General features: G+C 38.3%; 1 protein-coding gene across 4 annotated transcripts in view; it reads left to right on the forward strand.

Annotated features, from left to right (window-relative positions):
* ESRRG (estrogen related receptor gamma) overlaps positions 1-25,050 on the forward strand; it is a 390,646-nt gene that overhangs the window by 272,874 nt on the left and 92,722 nt on the right. The window lies entirely within an intron of this gene.

The raw sequence follows: 25,050 nt of genomic DNA on the forward strand, positions 1-25,050 counted from the left end.
AATATTGTCTCCAGTGGAGAGTACTTTGTGTTAAAAGCCACTTTAAAATAGTCCCATGCAGTTTTGCATTGTCAATGCTTAAAAAGTAAAGTTTAGTAGATGGCTGATTTTTTAAATCATTTAATGGTAATTTAAAACAGATTTAAGTATCCAGCTATCAGGATAAAATCCAAGAACAACATAGACTAGTGGAGAGATGATGGACAAATTAGGCCTATCACACACCTACAGACATATTCTTATTGGATTATACTTACTAAGAATAAACCATGTTCTGTGCAACTGCTTTGGCAGATGCTATGATCCTGTGAGCCAAATCCTGCTGTCCTTAGTCTTACTTGAGCAAAACTCCTGTCAGATTCAATGGGGATTTTGCCTCAGTAAGAATGTCAGGATTTGACCTCCTCTTCCAGTGGTGATGGGAGGGTTCTGTGCTTGCTAAAATCCTCATGTAACTGACCACTAGGAGCAGTTAGTTTAATTGTGATGCTTAGATAAACTGTAGAAAGAAGGGAATATCTGAGTATGGCACCTTTTGAAAAGGACTGTGCTTCTTAACATATTTTTTTAGTAAATTAAGACCCCATATCAGTAGTAACCAAACATACAGATATACTGAGCAACTTGCTTGGAAACGAAAGAGTCCTACCAGGACCTACCAGTACCTCTATGTACAGGTGAGTTGTTTTAGACTTTTTCTTTTAAATTTTGGGGGCACCATTGCACATCCATTAACATACATATTTTAAAATCTAGCCTATGTGCAGCTTCTGGAACTGCACACAGTCCCAGACTATGAAATAGAAATTAAGTGACTCTTCTACAATTGAGTAATTATCTCAGTTACCAAAATTGTGCTCAGATCTACTATGTTTCTGCATGTAATTTGGGTAACTAGATAATTTAATTAGGCAATTCAGATATACATTGTGAATCAGATTCTTTGTACGAATGATCTTTGTCTATGGGTGCAAATCAATCCCACAAGTTTTCTTAGTCAGAATTTTATAAATTGTTTACTGTAAAAGTACATACCTTTTTTTGGAAGTTCTACAATGACAAAATAACTAAGTCCTCTGATAAGAAGGTTCCTTTGTTCACCCTGCTCCTGGGCACATCATAGTTCTTCTACTCTTAGTGTGAGTTTTTCCTGTCAAAGCGCAGTAACATTTCTGCTTATTTTTCATTACTAAGTCTTTTCATCTAGGGAAGGGTTAGGTTATCTGCTTTTCAGATATTGCTTATCTACCACCTAATAGGACAACCTAAAAGCACCTACAGGGGTGTTTTGTTTTCTTTCCTGCTTTAGTGGCCATTTTTACTTTTGAAACCGTACTGATTCAGAGTATACTTTTAGGACTGTACTTAGAATAGAGAGATTTTTTTCTTTTGTTCTTGTTGGAAGGTAGTTTTGGAGACAAGTTATGTTGTTTTTACCTATGAGAGTCTGGAGATGAGGTTTTGGCTTTGGATTTGACCACATCCTTTATGTACAGAATAAAGAAAGGTGCTATACTTCTTTCATGTGTAAAGCGGTGTAAATTTATTGATGATCATGGGCTTAACACTGAGCTGAAATAATTCCTGCTGTATCTTAAATGTTTCTTTATGTACAGACAAGATTTTCAGTCCCATGCAGCATGTCAGCGATCACGCCGCAGTAAATCTATTCAAATGTAAACCTGTTCAATTCAATTACCAGTTTATAATAAAATTTGCTGCTGCAGCCTCCACGTTTGTCACAGCAGTCTCTACATGCTGATGGCACAGCATGCCTGGAAATTGACAGCCTAAATCTATTTACAAAAAAAATTTAGTTGCAGACCTGAAATAAAATCAAGTTTAAGCAGCTTTGAGAGGCGCATCATATTCTTTACAAGAACTTCTGCACATCTGCCAGTGCACTGCTTCTCCAGAAATCTTATCTGGTTAGTGGGGAGTTTTCTTCTAGAAATTTTCCTTAACAAAGAGTTTTAAAATGTAATCCTGAGTAGAACAATTATCAGACATTGTGCTTCCCTTCACATTTGGAGGGACTTTTTATTACATTGTCATTTTGTGTATTATCATATAAAATTCATGATGGAAATCACAGTGCCTGGAAAAAGATCTGGGTTTTATTTTAGCTTTTAGAGCAAGATCTGAAAACCGCTTACAGCAAATATATAGAGCAGCTTCTCTTATGACAGCTGCATGTTATATCATTTATTGTGGGAAGATAACGGTACTTTTCATCCAACATCCAGTGTTTCTGCAAGAGACCTGGTGTTGCAAATTTTGGGACTGTGTCTTGAGATCAGACCCTGGGAGGGAATTGGATCTCTGGTCACATGTAGTACAGAGCGGAGTGGGGAATCTCTGGACATATTCTCAAGGATGTTCACAGGGCATAGCCAGCAACGCTTAGATTAAGATTCTTAACAATTTTGTAAGTTGTGGGCCAGAAGCTAGAGAAGGAGGGATGAAGCAATGTCATTCTGGGTTGAGCTGGCATGGGATTGAAGTCCTGCCTCCTGTTTGCATCTCCTGTTACTACAGACTGATCCAGAGGAACACTTTGTTTTGATTTAACCCATGGAGTGTTACTTGAAAACATTAGGTGTATGGAGATTTTTTGAGTGTGTGTTGTGCTTCGTACTGAAGTGTTCAGCAGATGCTGATGAGCTTTTAAGCACGTGACAAATATGAGAGTGTCGTATTTTAATTTACTTTCCTAGGTAATGGTTATTAATGGCGCAGCAGAATACACTTTACTCAAATTAAAAAATTACATTTTTCTATTTTTAATTCTGTGTGTCACTGTTATGAAAAATGAGATTTTCAAGGATCACAATTGGTTTTTCTCCTGAAATACATTTTTTTTTGACTGTGCTTATGTTTTCGTGGATTCTCTAAGATTCACAAGAACAGATGAAACAACATAAAGTTTCTTGTGTAGACTAGGCAGAAACTTTTCAAATGTATCCCTAGTGACTTCTTTAAATAATATTGCAATTGCTAAAATGAGGTGGGAAACAACAATATCGCCTTTCAGAAAACGAACACTTTAAGACATTCTCTAGTTTTCAGTTCTGTTGGTTTACAATCTATATTTTAAGTTTGGCCTTTCAAATGCTTTGGAAGCCACCAGTTAGTTTGCTTCAGGTGGCAGAATTAAATCTGTGTTCATGTGCAAGACTGGGTGTTTTAGCTATTTTCCTTTTTGAACAGCTAGTTGGAGTGAGAAAAAGGGCTTGATATTTTTCTTTTCTAAGAAGGAAAATTGGATGTAAAACCACGTAGGTTGATATGCGAAATCACAGGTAGATATATTTATTTTTTTTTCCTGTTCTTTGTGGATCGGATTAAATTCCACTTTGTCTTTCATTAGTACTATATACCTTTTAATACTGTGGGACTACTTACTAGCATCTATCTGTGATAGAAAGTATTATTCCAAGTTTATTATACCACAGATCTTGCTTAGAATAGCTGCCCATGTGAAAGAATTGCACTGGAGTATTAATTCTAAAAGAAAATGACTTTTTGCTTCAGATGCGGCATTCATATAACTATGTTTTTAAGAGGTTAGTCCATATGTTTCAGTTTTCTATGTGGAGGCAAAGCCGTAGCCTCCGTTTTATCTGTCCCTATGTTGTAGCAAAGTTAAAAATTACAGTTCAGAGGGGAACCTATTGAGTGACATTAGTGCAGCTTTTAGACCATCTGAAATACTGTATTCTCTCTTAGCTCTTACGCTTTGGAGCAGTGCTAGTTCATGCTTCTTACAGGACTGTTGACACCAAAATATCTCCCATATATCTCTCATATATCTGAATGTTTTCAGAATTTTTTGTGGGTTGTTTGCAGTGGCTGATCGGCATTGCTTGTTAATTCAGAAAGTGTTGTTTATAAGTGCGTGATACATAAGGAAACAAACTTAAGTTTATTTGAAAAGTAAATTATACCGTAATGAAATGACAGGAAATTTGGGTTGCTTCATGTAAGTATGTTTATATTTTCCTTACAAATGGATAGCCTTTACAAATGATCATCAACTGCTTAGTACCCAGTTAGAGTAGACAGAGTGACAGAATTCTAGCTTAATTCATCCAGCTATTAAAAATGGGAGGCCAGATCCTCACCTCATATTAATGGACGCTGATGGAGCTACTTTAGACTGCTGTTCATTTGGCAGGTTTAGCAATCTATTCTATGGGGAAATCAGCAATATACTTTTTTGTGTCTGTGAATCTTTATTGTTGATTGTATGTTAGCAGTCATTCAGGCTCTAAAAATGAGTAGAAACTCTCCAAGCTCATGATCTGGCAAAGCTGACTTCAGTGTAACCCTTCCCATAATAGTAGTGCGGTTAGCATGTTCTGCTTGCACTCCTCACTGAGTATCCCTTAACACTTCTTATTCATTAGTTTGCTTGGGTTTTTTTGAAAGGTTTCATGCAGTCCCTCCAAGTGACTTCGGTATCCCTAGGGCAATGTTAATACAGTACTCAGAATCTGCCTTGTATGTAAAGAAATCCTATATTTTAAGTTTTTTTCCTTCAGCACTGATCTGAATAAAAGCAATTACTGACAGTTTTTTAAATGTTTTAAGCATTTTAGATGATCACAGTAGTGTGATGAACCAGAAGATTATTACACATTAGTTAAACTTTTTCTTAACAGGCTAAAATTGATGTTCCCTAAAGTATTTTTGCTTCGCACCTTGAGAGATTTATTTAATTCAAATACAAGAATACTTTTTTTTTTTTCCTTGAGGTATGTGTATTTTAAAGCATAAATTACTGAGTTTATTACGCAGAGATTACCGTATGAACATCTTTGGCTTGTGTTAAGCAGGAGATCGGATTAAATCATCATATTGATCCTTTCTCATTTTGGCAATCTATGAAAATGAATCTGATACAGCAAGGAGAACAAGCAGCTTGAGTTTACTCTTACGTAAAGAGATGCATGATATGCTCAGGAGCAGATTAATGGATTCTCTCTCAAAATAATAAATAAAACTAAGCAATCCTCTTTATAACTAAAAATGTGTTATCACCTATGTTTTGAAGCTAACGAAAAAGCCTGCCTACTAGGATTCCTCCTAACAACATCTCCTTTGAAAAGCCTGTGCATAAGACATTGCCAAGGTAAATTTCTCTCACAAGTCTAATGCTGTTAGTTTGCCAAGAAGAAAGCAGAAATTATTGTGAGGGAAGTTTTAGTTTCTACTGCTTTCAGAAATTAGAACAAAGGGAAGAGGAAAGCATTAATGGTATTCCAAGAAAATATTTCTGTACAGGATGACAGTTAATAGAGCAGCGTTGACCTCAGCGTTATTTCTTATGCTCTCTATTGTAATATTACACTTAAGGAGCTCCTTCATTAATGCAGAGTATTGAACAAAGCTCCTCTGTTATAATATCAAGAGATAACACAGCACATCTTCTGTTGAAGTCTGAATATCAACTGTTTTCTATGTTTCAATCTATTATAAGGGAGTTTGTTTTCTAGTGCAGATATTATTTTGAAGTGTCTCTTTTCCTCTTCTTTTCCTCCTTTCCTCCCCCTTTCCCCCCTTTTCCCACTTTCTTCCCCCCCCTTTCCTCCTTTTCTTCCGCCCCATTTTCCCCTTCCACCCTTTCCTCCTTTTCTTCCTACCTTCAATTTCTCCCTTCCCCTCCCTTTTATTTCCTCCTTCCTCCTTTTCTTTCTTTCATTCAACCTGTGCTTGGTTTGATACATACTGGGACCTGTTAAGTCTCCTTGGAAACAATAGAAACTAATCTGTAAGTGTTGTTGGTGTTCATAAGTAGGCCTCTTTCCTCCTAACCAAAATGTGGCCTGATAGCCCAGTTCACACATTAGAACTGACAGCCCAATTTGTCTGCCCTAAAACACGGCTCATGACTATCCGCTCTCTGTAACTGCTGAAGAAGGACAAACTATTCAGCTGCAGGTTAGCGTTTATAGTGAGCTCAAGGAACTAGCATTTGTATTCATCCACTAAAAAATACTCAAGAAAAAGCAAATATTGGAGATGTAGATATTCTTTCTGGGTTTAGAAATCACACGAAAGTACCTACAGCTAAGACCAGCTGTGAGCCTCCTGAGAAGTTGTCACGGTGTTTGTGTTGTAGCATTGTGCCAGTCTGGTTTACATTCTGCCTCTTGAGCATTTTTGATCCCCATAATTGAAACAGAGAAGTCCCAGCAATTCACTGGACTCAGTGTTTAAACAAAATTTCTCTCTTTCTAGGTAAAATTTTGTTTTGCAGTTGTCCCTTTATACAAATACTCCACTTTCATGAAAGAGGTGGTGTGAAATGTAGAGAAAGCAGTATCATTAAATGTATCTGTGTTTGAGAACTATTTACATTTCTTGGCTTTCCACAGATTTGTGAATGTAGTTTTTTTGACATTAGCATCTGCAGATCTAGGGTCAAAGCTGTTTGCTGGACATTCATCGGCAGCTTCTTTGGGATTAGATGTTAGGCTTGATTCTGCTCCCGCAGTTGTCACTCATGAGAATCCCGGTGACTGCAGTTGTTTGCAGGGTCTGGCAAGCATCAGCGAAGAATTGCAATTGACCTAGAATTACTTTGTAGTTTTGTTATTAAAAATAGCGAGTTTGAAAGATTTTGAAAGGGATTAACGTCTACAGTATTTTTCTTAGTGCATGTACCTTACCCATTACTTCCTCAAAATTAGGAGTAGGTTCTGCAGATTCAGAAGTCTACTTAATTTGGAATACCATTAAAAATTAATCACTTTATGATGAGAAAATATTAGTACAATCTGAGATTGTTAACTGAACATCCTCATTTTTCGTATTTCTTCTTTTGATCTTAAAATAAGGAAGCAATATTTTTCTAATTTTTTAGAAATAATTATTCCATTTTTTTAAAAAAAAGATACTTAGTGGATTTAGCCCTTGTGAGCATTTGCTTATGCGCTGAAAGTACAGTGACAGCAATATAAGTGATAAGGGAAGGCAGAGACAAGTCTGAAGGATGTAGGACTGTGTATGATATGGCATCTTTTCCCAAGAGCTCCCAGACAAATAGCTGCCTTTCATTCCTGGTCTCTGCCACCCATAAACACATACATCAATATGGCATTGCCATTTATTGCAGAGTGCTTGAATTCTTATATGTGGGTCCTGCCCTATATTAAATAGGGGTCATTTTGTAGAGAGTGTCATTGATGTTATTTGTATTCTTCACTTTTCTGTTTTTCCTGTGCAGATATTTGCACGTCCCCTGCTTGAGGGGAATAAGTTTAGCATAAGGTAGAAGGTGCATTTAGCAGTGATGCATATGCATATCTCTAAAATGCCACTTTGGAGCCAACCCCTTTTTGTATTTTACTTAGCTCTTTCTTGGGCAGCACTCGCATCTCCTCAATTAGACTTCCACTGTATAAAATCTTAATAGAAACAACAGGATGTATGGTAGAATTATTTGGGGTGAAGTGCTGAAACAAGGTAGGTGCTGCTAAGTAGAACTCATGTGGCAGATGCACAAGCAGACTTCTGCTGCTTGGGATGGATTGGCACCGAAAAGCTTAGAGGTTGAGGAACTCTCGTGGCCTCTTCACCCAGCCAAAGCAATGAATGTCTTGAGAAGCACTAAAATTACTATCTGCAGTTTTTACCTCTGACCTCCTATAGCGCTATCCCTCAAATATTTCAGACTTTTAAATCTCTACTGTCCAACAAAAAAAAGTTTGAATCAACATGGTTTATTGGGACGTTAATGTAACTAAGCCACAGTCTTCTCTCTGGTCAGTCATTGTCTGTTTTTAAGCTCATGATGTTTTTACCAGTGGTGAGTCTGTCACTTCTTCTACTCACTGAGTTGCTGTGTGAGGCTGGAATATTATTTCATTTGCAGTTTGTAATGTGTCTTTTGTGGTTGAAAGTCAATAGCCTGAAGTAAATGTCATCTTCAGCAGTGAATTGTCATTATGTCAAATTTTGCCATGCTTACTAGCTATTCTAGTAATAGATCTCATCTAACCAGCCTTTTCTTTTTTCTTTTTCCTTTTTTCTTTTTCTTTCTTTTTATTCTATTTAGGTATTTATAAGACAGAAAAAGGAAACTAGAGGGGAGTATGTTCCCCTCATAATAGTGACTTAATATAGCTATTAATCTTTATAAAAGAAAAACATAGCTTTATTTTAAGCCTCAATAGTCTTTTATTAGATTAATGATTCTGGAGAAAGTAAAACTCAAGCTATGTTGAATATATTCACTTACTGAATAATATAAATATTTTCCTGTTTGCTCTTTATTGTTCCAACAAAGTTAATGTGTTTATCTGTTTTGCTCTTCTTAAGCATCTGGTTTTAGCTGTCTTATATCTCTGTTAGATATAAGATCAGATGTCAATTTGATTTGCAGTTTTAGTGCAGCAGATCCAAATCAACACTCTGTACAACTTGCATAGGATTTTATTGCAGTCCAAGTTAAACCAGATGATTATTAAAATAGTTAATTTAGAAATTTATTTTCTTTCTGAAAGAAAGCCCACGTGATACTGTTCTATAATCAGCTTAACTCCAGTCTGTGCCCTCAGTGGCAGAATTGTTGGTGTGCTGCAAATGTTTTATAGCCAAATTGCTTGACTAACAAGAGAGAATGTTGATAGCTTGTTGCGTGTTGAGCATGTGCAGACCCTAGGAAGCGATAAATAATACAAGACCATCATCCTTGTCTTTGTCTCCTTGTTTTCTTTCCATTTTTCTAGTGAAGAGTAGTCCATACAGCAGTGCTGCTCTTGTCATTTTTAGTCAGCCATATTGAAATTATTTACTGCATCACCATTGCCCTTTGTCTCTTTCTAATATTCCTTCTCAGTCCTGTGGGTGACTGACAGAAGAAATGCTTTCCAGATGGGCCATGTCTTTCATACTGATCTGAATCGATTAACAGGTCGGTCTTATATTGTTTGTTAAACTGTAGAAGGTGCAAGCAGGGACTGCGAGAATGAAGAACTGCCCATTGTACTCGAAGAGCAGGTTCGGGATCATCTGAGGAACCTGAAGGTGCACAAGTCCATGGGACCTGATGAGATCCATCCGCGGGTCCTGAGGGAACTGGCGGATGAAGTTGCCAAGCCACTGGCTATCGTATTTGAGAAGTCGTGGCAGTCTGGTGAGGTCTCCAATGACTGGAAGAGAGGGAACATAACCCCAATTTTTAAAAGGGGGAACAAGGAAGACCCAGGAACTACAGGCCGGTCAGCCTCACCTCTGTGCCTGGCAAGGTCATGGAGAGGATTCTCCTGGAAACCATGCTAAGGCACATGGAGAGCAAGGAGGTGGTTGGTGACAGCCAACATGGCTTCACCAAGGGCAGATCGTGCCTGACCCATTTGGTGGCCTTCTATGACAGGGTGATGGCATGGGTGGACAAGGGACGAGCAACTGACATCATCTACCTGGACTTGTGCAAAGCTTTTGACACCGTCCCGCATGACATCCTTCTCTCTAAACTAGAGAGGCATGGGTTTGATGGACGGACCACTCGGTGGATAAGGAGTTGGCTGGATGGCCGCACTCAGAGAGTGGTGGTCAATGGCTCAATGTCCATGTGGAGACCGGTCACGAGTGGCGTCCCTCAGGGGTCCGTGCTGGGCCCGGCCCTGTTCAACATCTTTGTCGGCGACATGGACAGTGGGATAGAGTGCACCCTCAGCAAGTTCGCCGACGACACCAAGTTGTGTGGTGCCGTCGACACGCTGGAAGGGAGGGATGCCACCCAGAGGGATCTTGACAGGCTGGAGAGGTGGGCCCGTGCCAACCTCATGAAGTTCAACCAGGCCAAGTGCAAGGTCCTGCACCTGGGCCATGGCAATCCCAGGCACAAATACAGGCTGGGCGGGGAATGGATTGAGAGCAGCCCTGAGGAGAAGGACTTGGGAGTGCTGGTGGATGAGAAGCTTAACATGAGCAGGCAATGCGCCCTTGCGGCCCAGAAGGCCAACCGCATCCTGGGCTGCATCAAGAGGAGCGTGGCCAGCAGGTCGAGGGAGGTGATTCTCCCCCTCTACTCTGCCCTGGTGAGACCCCACCTGGAGTACTGTGTCCAGTTCTGGAGCCCCCAACATGAGAAGGACATGGACCAGTTGGAGAAGGTCCAGAGGAGGGCCAAGAAGATGATAAAAGGGCTGGAGCACCTCTCTTATGAGGACAGGCTGAGAGAGTTGGGGCTGTTCAGCCTGGAGAAGAGGAGGCTCCGGGGAGACCTGATAGTGGTCTTCCAGTACCTCAAGGGGGCCTACAAGAAAGATGGGGAAAGGCTGTTTAGTAGGGCCTGTTGCGATAGGACGAGAGGTAATGGTTTTAAAATAGAGGGGGGTAGATTTAGATTAGAAATTAGGAAAAAATTTTTTACGATGCAAGTTATAGAACACTGGAACAGGTTGCCCAGAGAGGTGGTGGAGGCCCCATCTCTGGAAGCGTTCAAGGCCAGGCTGGATGAGGCTCTGAGCAACCTGATCTAGTCAGGGATGTCCCTGCTCCTTGCAGGGGGGTTGGACTAGATGACCTTTGAAGGTCCCTTCCAACCCTAACCATTCTGTGATTCTATGAAACAGTTGTACAGCCACATGTTGCTTTTCATGACAGCCTGCTTGATAGAGTTTACAGTCGTGTTCAGTGTCTACATTTCCTAAGTTCTATCTCCTTTTCATATTTTCTGTAATTCAATGAAAGCTTAAGAAACAGGCACCTTAGATTTCATTGTGTGGTCAATCCCAATGGTTATCCACTGAAACATGAGAAGAGGAACTTATTTGTCAGAAGTAGCCAGAACTACTGCATTTCTGGGTATAGTTTGTGGAATCAGTTAAGATGACTTAAGAGATGGCATAAATACAGTTTGGATCCAGATTGAGTGTACCTGCCCATGATTATTGAGTGCTGGGAGAGGTCTTGAACTGATTTTTAAGTTCACAAGCCACTTGCAGGTTTTCTTGTCAAACTTTAAATGAAAGCTCTTAAGCTTACAGTTTTGGGACAGATGAGACTGCTAAATATCAAAATAGGAAGATGAATGTTTATCTTAAGAAGTAGAAAGCTTTTTTAAAATACCAATTTAAATGTGTTGCTTCTATGAGTTCTCGCTCAAAGATGTACTAGAAAAGTTTCTGCTAATTTATACCTCAGGTGAAAGATCAGGCTGAGAAGGGAAGCTTTAAGTGTAATGACCTTTTTATAAAGGGACTGAATAGGCTACTCCTTTTCAACAGCCCTCAGAAGCATCACCCAAAAGTATAAATCTCTGACTGTATTCCAGACAAAAAGAGAAGCTGGAGCACCTTTGGGTCTGGTGTGTGCCAGCATAGTCTTTGCTAGTGCTTTTCATCTGACAGAGCATGCCACATGCCTGGTTATTTGGTCTTGCGTGAGATGCAAAGGAATGCAGTAATCAGAGAACAAAGCCACGGACTAGCTAAGATGACATAAGATTCTTCTTTCTTCTCTTTTTATCTTCTCTCATCTTCATGATTTTCTTTTCTTTTTCTTCTTCATACCACAGTTGTATCAGAAAAATGCTGATGAGAAAATAGTTGCTGCAAGCACATATCCTCCAGGCAATCTTTTTCTGGCCAGGTGGGAAGAGAGAATCATTAATTTCCTGAGGTTCTCCCTGCCTGACCTGCACTATTTTGTGAGTGCTAGTCAGACTGAATGACTGCATTTCCTCCTGGGCATCTTGGTATTGCTGGAGATATCTGTACTGGCAAGATACTTCAGCTCATGTCTAATTAAAATACTTGTTATGAAGTATTCTTAAACACCGCTGCTTAATGAAGTTAGAAGAAGCATTTGGATGCAGAATGTGAAGGCTTCAAATGCTGGAGTGCATCTCTAGGGAGATGTGTGCAATCAGAAAGCCTTCTGAATGCTAGCAATCCATCCCATTTTGTTCCCATTTGTTTTCTCTAATTTCCTGCCTTTTTTAATGCTGGTTAGCTGAAATAAGTCCTCTTTGCCTCCTCTCTGCAGTTCCCTCCCCCTTTATGGAATAGCCCATGACACGTGCCTGTAAAGTGGCTTCTTGGGAATTTGCAAGTCTTTTAATATGTTATCTGATTAAAGGGATGTATGTGTCTTTAATTCTCATCTGCAGTTCCACCTTTGACCCCATCTGTTAAAGTGGAAAGGAGTTGAGAGTCAGCAAAGTCCCAGATTCAACCCAGATAACCTGCAGTGTGCACATTTGAATGCTTTAACTGTTTGGTTGCCCCTGAAAACTAGATACTTAATTAAGTGACAGGTTTGATTGGAAAATGTGGCAAGTCTGATATGAGGCAGGTGAATTGCTTATTTTGTTGGCATGCTAAAGGTAGGGTAATTTAGTTCTGGCTTCACCTTTTATATTAAAGAATGAATGAACATACAGTTGCATGACAGAAACAGGTATAATATCTTGTTTGTGTGTCTTTCATGTTTTTTTTTAGTAGACCAATCTCTTGCTTACAGAACAGGAGGGAAAGTTCAAACCCCCACATCTATTACACATGCTTCCTCTTTGAATAGGAACCTGAATGACGTAGTTGGAAATGATGCTGCAATTTCGGATGGGATTTTTACATTACCTTGAATAACAGAGAAGAACTTGTTCCATTGAAAGATTTAAAAAGTAGATGACACAAGTGTAATTTTCATTGTATTTGGCTAATATTATGCATTTACTGCAGAACAAAGTGATTGTGACATTTCTTATGCTTTGTGGACTAGGTGACTAGAATACTCTCATACATTTGGACCTGTGGATGTTTTCATCTTTGCTTCGGCATTTTCTTTCCTAGCTATCAAACACTCTTAAAAGACTGAAAGGATTTTCAGTGTTTTAGCTCTGTCTCTGTTCTCTGAAAGCTAGAGCCAAATTCTTCCCCCACTTACATCTGTTCAACTCTGGTGATTTCACTTACACTGTGTGGCTGTAACAATGCAGAGTTTGTCCTAATCTGCCCTTTCTTTTTTGATAGAGAATATGCACAAGCAAAGTTAACATCAACACAGTAAGTTGAACTGCAAATAGGAAAAATTAGATATTTTTGTGTGTGTACACGCAAATAGAGAGAGATAAATAGCACACAGATATGTTTGATAGTATATCTACTGTACATAATATTGTAAATGGTATCTTGCTGTGCTGAAATCTAGGCAATATGAGTTCAGTACTAAAGTGTTCAGGTTGCACCTGAGCTAGCTGGAGCCTGCCAGCCTCTGCAAGCCCACTGAGAGCATCTGTCTCGCCACCACCTTGCTCATGCTGTGTCCTCTGCAGGCTCTCCGATTCTTCCGACTATGAGCATAAATCATCCACCTGTCAGGAGCTCTAGCTGCCTGGATTATGCAATGCCTGCCTTCATTTGGAGATGGTGTGAGCAGAAGATTGCGGCAAATGGTTTGCATTCATTTTAATGCTGTTCCAGCACCTCTTCAGCTTTAATGAGTGTTCAGGGTGGTGACAACTCTCTGAGACAATGAAACTCCTAGAGACTCAAGCTTGCTTTGTATGTTTGTATGGCCCAGTTCAGATTTTTTTTTTCTTTCTTTCTTTCTTTCTTTTCTTTTTTTTTTTTTTCCCCCCAAAGAAAGGAATGGCTTGAAAATCGAGGCAGAGGACTGGTACTGCACAAAGCCAGCTGTCCGCAGCTCTGTTTTTTGGCCTTGTAATACTTCCCTCCAGCTGAGCAATGAAGAATTTAAAAATCAGTCATGTTTAATGTTGATTGTCCATTTGTGCTGTCTAAAGCTGCGTAATGCTTAGATGCCTTCACTTAACTGTTTAAAAATGCTACCTTTGCAATTTATTCAGTTACAGGTGTATTGTATTACACTATCAAGTGTGGAATACCAGGTTGTATAACCCAAATTTAAAATACAGTTGCTCTGTATAAAGTTCTCCTCTTATTAAAAAAAAAAAAAAGATAAAAAGACCATTGGTAAAATTGTCTTTTTTCAGCTTGTTAGACCTGAATTAGTCAAATTCCTTATTCACTCATAATTTTAATCATGAATTATAGGCAGAATAAATATGGATATTGCATTTGTTCATATGTGTAAACAGAATTTAAAAAATGGAGGTTGTAAGACAAAAGCAGTGTGGGTCCTTTCAAAGGCAAGTGTTGAAGGTGATGAAGATACGTTGCACCTTCACACCTGTAGTATCTGTCTGTCCCTAACCTCAGACAAATTCCACCAGCTTCTTGCATGTACAGCCGTGACTGTAGCCTTATATCGTTCTCAACGTCATGTTCTTACTTGTCTGAAAAATACTAAGTAATACTAATAATGAAATACTTAGTTTTAATACTAGTCAGTAGTATGCAGTAAAGGAAATTCACATTTGGTCTTTTAACACTGCAGGTTCACTGTTTTTCAGAAATATTTAAGGAAACAAACTTGTTTAATAACTTTGAAAAACACTGGGCTTGTGTAACATGATTTGTCTGTAGTGAATGTGTCGTCAGCTTGTCAGCAATTTTTTTCAGAAAATGCCTGTTTTAAGTTTTAGAGCACCCCTGTGATGTAGGCAGGAATATCCCTGTTTTACGGTATTTAACCTCAGACAAAGAGAACAAGAGTTGCTTAGTGAAAATCAGATGTGGTGTTAGAGGCACAGCTAGAAGTGGAACTTCTGCTCCGGGGTTAATGTGTCATTCAGCCTGGAACTTCGAAGTCCAGCCGTTACCACCCCTTCCTCAGCCAGTGACTGAAAGATAGTTTATTGCTTGTTGGTTTGGAGTCTTGTATTTCTCGTTGTAACACTTCCCTTTATATGTGGATTATGTGGATTCCTCAATCAGCTGCTGATGAAAAGAACCCTAAAAGCTGAAGTCAGATTAAGACCAGCTTTTGTCGACAGAAAAAAAAAAGCACTCTATTTCAATGCATCTGTATATTTCCTGTCGATATCAATGGCAGATGCTCACACATGCAACGAAATCTGTGTTGCCAGAATATTTTAAGTTTTCCTCTCAATGAAAATTTCCACAGCTGACCAGTACCACTGGTGGCAGCCGAATGTGGAACACATAGTGCTGCAGTCTGTATGACAGCCTCAAATCATAAGAATAATTAAGAGCTCTGCCTGTGTCTATGTTCTCCTCCCCCTTGGTCTGAAAGCCAGAGAATTTCATGCAACCTGGTCATACTTAACTAGGACCACACAGTGTAAGGGAGATTTTTAATAGGCTGTTTGGGAAAGAGTGAAGATCCTAACGAATGAAGTGTGTAGACTTTGAGATCTTTACTGTGAGCCTTATTTGCTTCTGGTAACAAGCTAACCTCCCATGCCATTCCCTCCCCCCTCCAGTTTTAATTTGATGGAAAGCCAGCAGTGCTGCAGTTTTATGCAAAGCCTCCAGTGAACTCAAAAAAGATTATTATTTCTCACGTTGTCTTTACAGATAACTTTAAAATTTTATGCATCTGAACGCAGGATTATCTGAAGACACAAATGCAACACAACACTGACAAAATCAGATGAAAAATCTCAGTCTCTTAGCTATGAAGAAATTAAATTTATCATCAGAAAAGCATTCTCTTTTCATTTTCTGAAAGGTGCTTTTTGACAGACCCTTTGCAGTGGACGTCATGCTCACAAAACATGCTGTCACAGGGCTATTTGAATATGGTGACAGGCTCATTATCATGTTGAAGACAACTGACAACACTGCAGACTAGAAATGGACAGGCTTGCCAATCAGCTATTGAAAGGATTGCAGTTGAAATAGAGGGTTTTTTTTTTTTGTTCTGAGAACAGTAGTACAAATTGACTACATTAATTCTTTTTATTATAGTTGCATACACTGTAGTTAAGGGTCCGTCACTGTTTCCATTATAAATCCCTGTTTTCAGAGGTTTATTAGTAGACCATAAAAAAAGGTTCCTGATGAAATTTTGCATTAAAAATATATATTATCCTAACAGAACAAAATTTCTGTGGTAACTGTGTGGAGGAGGGAGGGCAGAGAAGAGGGATTGACTGATTTTTAGCTGAAAATTGCATAAAGCTGAATGCATTATTATTTTTATAGCACCTCAGATGTCCAAGAGTTTTATAGACAGTTTTGTGCCTCAGGAGTTTACAATTTCAGGATGCAGTACTGCCAACACTTATTATAGGATGGTATTTTCCTAGTAGTTTCATTGGAATTAGTAAAGCACCAAACATTATCTGCAGTAGAAGGTATTTGCAGATTCAAGGTTGAGTAGTCAAACTATCTTGAACAGTTTTTTTTTCTTTTCTTGTAACTTAAAAATGGCTTGGATTTTTTTTTGTTTTGTTTTAATATTAATCTGAAATGTTAAATGATAACCTTAAGGGGTTAGAGATTAAGGGAATTTTGCATATATAAACAGGGAATCAGCAGGAAATCAGCAGGGAATTCTGAATAAATAACAATACTCTAAGTTGAAATGATGCTAGATTCCACCAAGATACTCTAGTTACATGAAGTAGGGAGTTAGATGGAGTTTATCTTCTTTAATGCGAAGTGGCAGTTCTGGGAAATCCTACTGATCTTCTAACAGTGGAATTTCCTGATGTACCCAGATGCTGGAGTTTGTACCTCTGGAGTTTCTATAGTGCCCTTAAAATTTCTGTAGCCATCTACAGTGGCATACATCTGTGCAAGCACAGAAATATCTATTTTGAGAGATCTGAACAGCTTATTAGTTATGTTCTGTTTTACTCTAGAACCAAAGATGTTCCTCTGAGTCCCCTGAGAGCTCGATCTGGCAGGCGTTCTGTCCTGGTTTTGGCAGGAATGGAGTTAATTTTTCCTTTCAATAGCCAGTGTGTTTTGGATTTCATATGTGAAGAATACTGATAAACACATGGGTGATATGAGTTGTTGTTAATGAGATCAAGAACACTGTCTGGCTTCCCAGGTCTCACTAATGTGCAGGTATAGGAAGCTGGGAGGGATACAGCCAGAATAATAGACCCAAACTGGCCGAAGAGAGTATTCCATGCCGTAAATGTCACACTTGGTAAATACATGGGAGTTGCCTCGGGGTGGGGGAGGAGGGGATCTGGTTCTCTATCTCTCTCCCTCTCACTCTTTTGCTTGCTGCTCAGTTTCGTTTCTGTGATTGCTGGTCAGAACGGGTTGTCTTGGTTACTAGGACATCGGGTGGTGAGAAATCGTGCATTGTTTATTTTGTATATTTTAGTATCCTTGTATTTTGTTATTATTGATATTTCCCTTTGCTATTCTGGTAAACTATCTTCATCTCAATGCATGAGTTTTCCTTTCTTCCCAATTCTCTCCTCTATTCCACTGGGGAGGAAGAGGGTGAGCGAGAAACTGTGTGGTGAGTTGGGCTAAACCATCACGTGTTCTCACAACATACCTTTGCACCTCAACAGACTGATGCAAAATATAGTGTTGTGCTAGTTTTGGCTGACATAGAGTTAGTTTTCTTCATAGCAGCTAGTGTGGGGTTATGTTTTGGATTTGTGCTGAAAACAGTGTTGATAATACAGAGATGTTTTCCTTGTTGCTGAGCAATGCTTACGCAGAGTCCAGGTCTTCTCTGCTCCTCACACCTCCCCATGAGTGAGTAGTCTGCGGGTGCACAAGAAGTTGGGAGGGGACACAGCCTGGACAGCTGACCCCAACTGATGAAAGGGATATTCCATACCATATGATGTCGTATTCACCATATAAAGCTTGGGGAAGAAGGAGAAAGCAGGGGGACATTTGTCTTCCCAAGTCACTGTTACACACGATGGAGGCCTGTAGTGTATGAATTCCTTGTTTGCTTTACTTGTGCATGTGGCTTTTACTTTACCTATTAAATTGTCTTTATCTCAACCCATGAGTTTTCTCACTTTTCTGATTCTCTCCCCACACCTCTGGGGGATAGTCAGCGAGTGGCTGTGTGGTGCTTAGTTGCCAAATGGGGTTAAACAATGACAAATGTCCATGATTTCTTTCTTTTGTAACATACTGGTGATCCCACTGCTATGCCTCAGAAACATAAGGAGCCAGCCACCAGGATGTGGGAAGAGAGAGATGTGCTTTCCGCATCCAGGATGATTTCTCTGTTTTGTCCAACAGCTTCATCCTAACAGTTGGAGAGAGCACTTTTTCCCAGAAGCTGGGGTACTTTTCATTCCTTCAGACAGAAGATGGCATTAAATATGTGTAAGTGCTCTAAACCTGAAGGAACTGATGTTACTGTATTTTCTAACAGAAGAAATCCAAGTTTGCTGGAGAAAAGGCCTGGTGACCTGCCTTCCTGTAGGGACAGCAATGAGGCTACAACTCCTGGATGGAGCAAGGTATTTCCAGGCAGCCTGAAGGGATAAGCCTGGAAGTTCCATATAAATTGGCCATATAAACTAGATGTAGGTGGCAGGAGTGTGTGTGTGGTGGCTCGTTTATATTCTGTGCTGAGATGCCTGACTTCCCCCATGCTCTGTACAAGGAGCCTGGTTCTCTCAGTTCAGGTTCCAGCTCCATTAGGTGGGTCAGATGTAAGAAGCTAGGCATTGTGGTACATAAGACATATACATCCTTTTGTTGGATTTGATTTTAGGTGTAAAGTGAGATACTGAAATAGAAAAAGACCCGTCAGGTATTAAACTCATTTATCACACAGTCTGAGTCTTTGATATATTCACTAAATATTTGTTGTGAGGCTGATCTGAAAAGAAGACAGGTTTGTCTAGTGTATTTCGCTGAGAGCTTTGCAAGGAGAAATAACTTTACTTGTAGTTCTGTGGCTTCAAACATTTGCAGGCTTAATTGATGCTCATTTGATTACTTGATTTCAAAGCACAATCAATTACCTTAATGCATATCACTGTTCTCACAACTACTGTGATTGCAAAATTCTGAATGTAAAAATGGAAGTCACTTCTGAAAATTAAGTCTACAGTCCTATTTGCAAAGTCAGAACTCTGATTCTCATGAATTACAGCACTACAGAGCAGAGGACTGCATTGTCGTAATACCAGCACTATTAAAATGTGTCAGATCAATTGTATGCATATTTAAAATCTTTAAAACATTTACTGCTTCTCTGGTGAAGTCAGTCATGTGTTTCTAGGATGAAACTTTGTGAAGATAGAACAACTAATGCAGAGTGTTGAACCTAAAAAGTAGTGTTCAGTTGCAAATAATAAAGGAAGATTTTTTGGTCTTCCTTTTCATGAAATCATGGTGGCACAGAAGTCAGCAACAAAGCTGCAGTTGATCTCGGGGCAGCTGTGTTTTCATGGAGAGAGTAATTCTAGTGGTTAAATCAAAGGACTGGAATCAAGACCAATTTCTATTCCAGAACAAGTCACTTTTACTTTGTGTGCCTCCAGCAAAAATATAATAGATAAAATAATATGGAGCTGTCTCACTGGCATGTTGTGAGGCTTATTGAATTAATATTTATAGAACACTTCAAGATTCTTTGATAGAAAGTGCTATATAGCTGCATACTATTACAATAAAATCCTGAAAAGCAAATCAATCTGGAGTTAGTCTTATCTCATCCAGTTATAACAAACTACTGGAGCTGCCTATCGTGTTGAAGAAAAAAAATCAAAACTAGAAACAAAGGATAAGTATTTTAAAATCTCACAATTCTGAGATTTGGAATCTCAGAATTCTTTCTGAGCTTAATGTTTAAACTGACTTTTAGTTTTTATGGTGTTAGGCCCTTATACTTTGCAAGCTAGATTCATAGTTGAAACCAAGCATAACGTAGTAACTTCATGTGGTTTGGGAGAGTAAATTAATATTTTCTTCTTATGCTGTAAATTGCTTCACAGAACACATATCCTATACCTAGCCTACTAGACAAGTAAATAGCATTGTCTTTGAATCATTGGTTCCAATGATTCTTTGTATGAGCAAGTATTATTGATTCACTGATATAATGGTTTTTGTTGGCTACCTTTTTCATATTTTCTTTTGAAAAGAAAACAAATATTCTTACCGTTAAAAGCCACATTGATTTGAAATGAGCTACACGTGATAGTGAACTAATTACCTAATTTTTCCTCTCATGAATCAAACTCTCATTACCTTAAACAACCCTCTGAGAAATTAGCAGAAGTCCTGAACAGCAGGTTTGAGAGAGAGTATTATAAACGATGTTACACAGAAAAAAAAACCGCACCCAAAACAGTATATGTACTGAAGAGACATTGGTTGAATAAAATTATTCACATCATGCAAACAAAGCAGCTTATCAAGCATGCAACTGAATTTTGCCTATCACCATTTTCAGGAAGAAAACTCTGAAATCTAGGATATGAAGCCTGGAGGATATCGATGTTTTAGCAAAACAGCACAGGCATGGAATATTCTTTTTCCCCAGGACTGACCTAGTAAATTGTGTAAGCACCAGGAGAAATTTTACCACCTGTCCCTTGTAATCAAGGCCTGTCCCTTACTTAGTCTCATTTCAGTGATATAATTAAATGACACCATTTTGCCATTTATGTTGCATGAAGATGCTGCCAGAATCCTATAGTCTTATCCAGGTACACAGGAATGTGACTTAATTTGTTTAATCTAAAGCCAAAAAAAAAAATCATTTGAACATGGTCCCTTGCCCTAATAGCTAACCCAGCATGGTGTATTAGAATACTATTGTTGCAGCATTTGTTGCAAAAATCAATAATCCACTAGATGGAGTAGAATAGAAGTGTAAAAACTCAGTTAAGTCTGCTATTTTAAGAAACAGAATTGAGTTTCAAAGTGGCAGGATTCAGACAAAACAGCAGAAAAATGCAACAGCAGTATTTTTGCAATGCATAGTTCTAGAAAATTAACTAGCTTTGCAGTCATTCATAGATTACAGTCCTCCTGTGGTGGTCTGTGTTTTTCTGTAAGTGGCAAAATGAGAATTCATCTCTGCTCTGGAGATGATGATGACATGAGAAGATTTTGGGGAATGAAGATCTTCCTTGGAAAGAAAATTATTTTTTTTTTCCTTCTCCAAAGCAAAGCCAACTTTTTTGTGGAGTAACTAACAAGATGGAATAATAAGACGATTAGAGAAAGTAATTGTATGATTGGGAATCAGGTAAATAAAAGAAGGGAAAAAAAGGTCTTCACGCATCCTGAAGTTCATGTTACTTGTTTTGAATCTCTTGAACCTTGAAAATAGGTCTTGAAAGTCCATTAGATATTGGAAAATAGTAAAATGAGCATTTCTAATTATGCCGTCACTTCGAGCCTGGTTATCAATATGACTCTTTTTATGAAAGGCAAACATCTTTCTAAAGTCTTGGAGAATTCAGCCTTTTTTTTTTTTTTCTTTTTTTTTTTTGGGGTTTGGTTGTGGTGAATATTATGAAAAATGAATAGCAGTGCTTTGTGGGTTTTGTGGCATTTTTTTTTTTCAGTTTCTGCAACATTCTGAAGTCATAATCCCAACAGAGCAAAGTGCTAATGTTAACATAACTTGCTAAATTATTTAATAACCCACATTCTTTTATCGCTATCTATCCCATCTGTAGCAAAGTCAAATTATAAATATTGCTGAAACTCAGGTTGCAAGTTGAAAGGAAAGAGATACAAATTCCAGTTTTAGAGTTTGATGTGTGTTTGATTGTTTAGAAGGAAGAGGGAGAAGAAGTAAAGCGAAAAGAAGGATGTCTCTAATAGATTATCTTCTGAGTAAACAAGTCGATAAGTATAATGTTTCTAAAGTTGTTCACTATATGGAAAGTTCAAGCACTGCATCGGTATTTGCATGTGATTAGGATTTTCCTTCAGGTGTTTGGTCAGCTGAGAGTCCCTTAAATTTTAAGCTATTTGAAACTGAGTTTGCCAGCAGCAAACATCTATGTATAGTGCTTATTTTCCAGAGGTTGTTACTCATTATTTTGTGGGTAAGCTGAGTGATCATGAACATGGTGATATTAGGTGTAAAATCCCAACCTTTTTCATATAAATAATCCTTAAATTAATACCGCCTTAAAAGATGTGCAGGTGACATGATGTTGATGGCAATCATATCAGCAAGCAGATTGATGAAGATGGCTGAAAAGGCTCCAGTAGCACAGTTCAGCCAGTTTTCTACGGCCGATGCACCTTAGGCATGACCTAAAGCCTACTTATTCTGTCCCACATCTCTTATGAAAAGGGGTGGCCAATTATGCCAATATGAAGTGGTTGCTTGATGGAATCATGTATGGGAAAGATTGCTCTTAGTGCTGGAGCTATATGTTTTTCAAACACAAGGAAAGATAAGGTATTTCAGGGAAACAGCTATCAAATTTGCTTTGCTGACATCTGTAAATGTGCTACTTTGTTGTCTGAGCAAGGCTTTGAACCCAGGTCTCCAGAGATGAAAGCCTCAGGCGTTAACCAATTGCAGTATCTCACCCTCAGCTTTGTATTTAATAAAATGCTTTAGATAGATGCAGGTGAATTTTATTTGCTTAATATTGATTGCTTTGCCTTCTTTGAACAGAGGATTGTAGGAACTTTGATAAAGTAATTTAAAAGTTGTCTAGTTCCATAGTATCTTCTATATATGTTTTTGTATCTGAAGCTGCATTCTTCTTACAACAGATAGGCTTCCCACATAATAAATGTGGAGATGATATGTTCTTTTCTTTTTTCTTTTTTTTTTCTTTTTTTTTTTTTTTAATGGGAACTTATAATAATTAAAAGCTTCCTATTCCCATCTCTCTAACCACCCCCCAACACTTTGGTGTATTATGGTAGTGCAATCTGAAGTTTTTCTTTCTCTGGAAAGGATTCTTACATGAAATTTTAATTTTGATAATGTAAAGTATTCCTGTTACTTCCCATCCTAAACTGCTGCACAACATCACTGTGAGCTATCTGCTGGATTTCTCCTAATTCTTATTCTCTTTTTTTTTCAAGATATGATTGATTTGTGAAATACTTTGCGATTTGCTGTTGCTACAAAAACAGGAAGTGTTAACATTTGTTGTCATGTGTGCACTTTGGGAAAAGAATAGCTTGAACTTCTTGCATTACAAGATGTCTTTTCTCTCTCCTCTTCTCCTTCTCCCTTTCCTCTTACAACACAAGAATTAGTTTTGTCCATCAACAGATGATTTTTTAAATTTATTTCTGCCGAGTATTCACATACACATTTAATTTAAATCAATACAGTATGAAATGTCAATTTTACTCTAAATGGCTGATAATAATACATTTTTCTTAAAATGGTAAAGCTGTTCCACTTCAGTTTGTTTGAACTGATGCATCATCATGAGTCCATGGATTACAGTCCTCGAAGGTCTTTCTGTAATACAGTCTTAAGTTAGTTCTTCTCTCTTGTTCCTTATGTTGACCAGACACCAAGAACTTTCAGAGGTCCTGTTGGGACAGGATCTCCAAATGAGCCAAGAGTTGTGCAGGAGACCTGTCCAAATGCTTTAAAAAAAAAAAAAAAAAAGTGTCATCTTGGTGCACACTGGTTGTCACATATTCTGTAAGTAATTTATCTCTATTCAACTATCGTTTCCCCTTATTCTTCATGGTACAAAAAATAGTATGTGAGCATAAACTCTTTTTTAAATAAATATGTATCCTTCCCTTCTCTCTTTTCCCAAGGACATCTGTGCTAGGACACTGTTTGTTCAGAATCCATGAATGAATGCCCATGTACTGGTCTCATGTTACTGAAAGACAGAAGGTGTCTATGCTCAGCATGTCTGAAGGAAAGTAGTTTTAATCTCAGTTTTATCCTTTCTCTTCTCTGTTCAACAGCTTTGATGCACATAGAGGGCCAAAATCCACGAGTGGAAAGTTCTGTTGAGTGTCACTGTGTCCGGGTTGAAAATAATTACAAAGATCATTGGCTGTAGCAGGCTTGGGTCCTAAGTAAACCACTGGTTTTGCGAAGGGAGTAATGTGTGGAAAGGGCATTAAGTTCTCTCATCTCTCTTTTTTCCTTTGTGTTGTACAGAGAAGAAGAGGTTTTGTCTGCATTGAGGGAAGATCAGAGAAATGAGAGAATTCTTTGTCTAAAAAACAACAGGGCAGTAACCAGTTAGTCACTTTTATGTTATTAGTTTGTAGTGTTTATTGCTGAACCGGGGAGTTTTACCCATTGTCTACTGTGTGATAAAGTAGGTTGCAGATGGCTTTGTCACACCCAGGCTTGGGAAAGAGCAAATGAATTTCAGTAAAATTAATTTGTGTCTTGTCCTCAGTTTGCAGAACAAAGTTGCAAATTCAGTCACAACTGATGATATAAGGCAGATTCAGCTCTTTGCAAGTGTACGTGTTTGCTACAGTATGTAAAGGAAGACATGGAAGCTTAAGCGCATAATTCTACGACACTGGGGGATATGTTTTAATCTAGTGGTAAGTTATACACTGGAGTACAGAAGAGGCTCAGTCTGGCATCCTTTGTTTACAAGTGCTCACAAAATAACTTTTCTTAAAGTTAGGAAGACATGAACATGAAAGGGATTCATTCTCCTTTTGCACAGAGCATCAGGAATGAACAAAGCAGGGATAGCGGGAGAAAAAAAAAAGCTAGATGTTGAACCAATTTTAAGAATACAGACTGTAAACTTGTTTAGATTGTTTCCCTACAATTAATTAGAGAAATATTTCCTAAATATTTTTGTTCGGTTCTCAGGAGATGTTTATTTTTTTAAGTAGTCAAAAATGTTGTGAAAGAACAATGTTAACCAGTAGTTAAAAAAAAAACAACCAAACAACAAAAACAAATAGGAATGATGTTAAAAAGAGGAAAACAAAAAACTTGAAAAGATGATGAGACTGAATGTTCTGATGGGATTGTCCTAACAAAATGGAAACTGCCAAATTTGAAAAGTTGTTTTGTGAGAGTATGCCATCACACACTGAATTCTGGAATATTGTTTTGTGGTTTTTATGTGTGTGGTTGCATATTTATTAGCTCTGCATTGTATGAAGGTCCTGCTCAGGATTATCTTGTTAGAAGAGAGAAGTTAGTTTTAAATTGCAAAACTAATAGAACCCCTAGAAGAAGTAGATTTTAAATAAAAGCTGACTTTCAAAGGGGCAGTCTGTGGTACAAGAGAAATATTCAAAAGAGGTATTTCCAGGT

The sequence above is a fragment of the Chlamydotis macqueenii genome, chromosome 3 (genome assembly GCF_036417535.1).
Source record: "Chlamydotis macqueenii isolate bChlMac1 chromosome 3, bChlMac1.mat, whole genome shotgun sequence".
NCBI lineage: Eukaryota > Metazoa > Chordata > Aves > Otidiformes > Otididae > Chlamydotis > Chlamydotis macqueenii.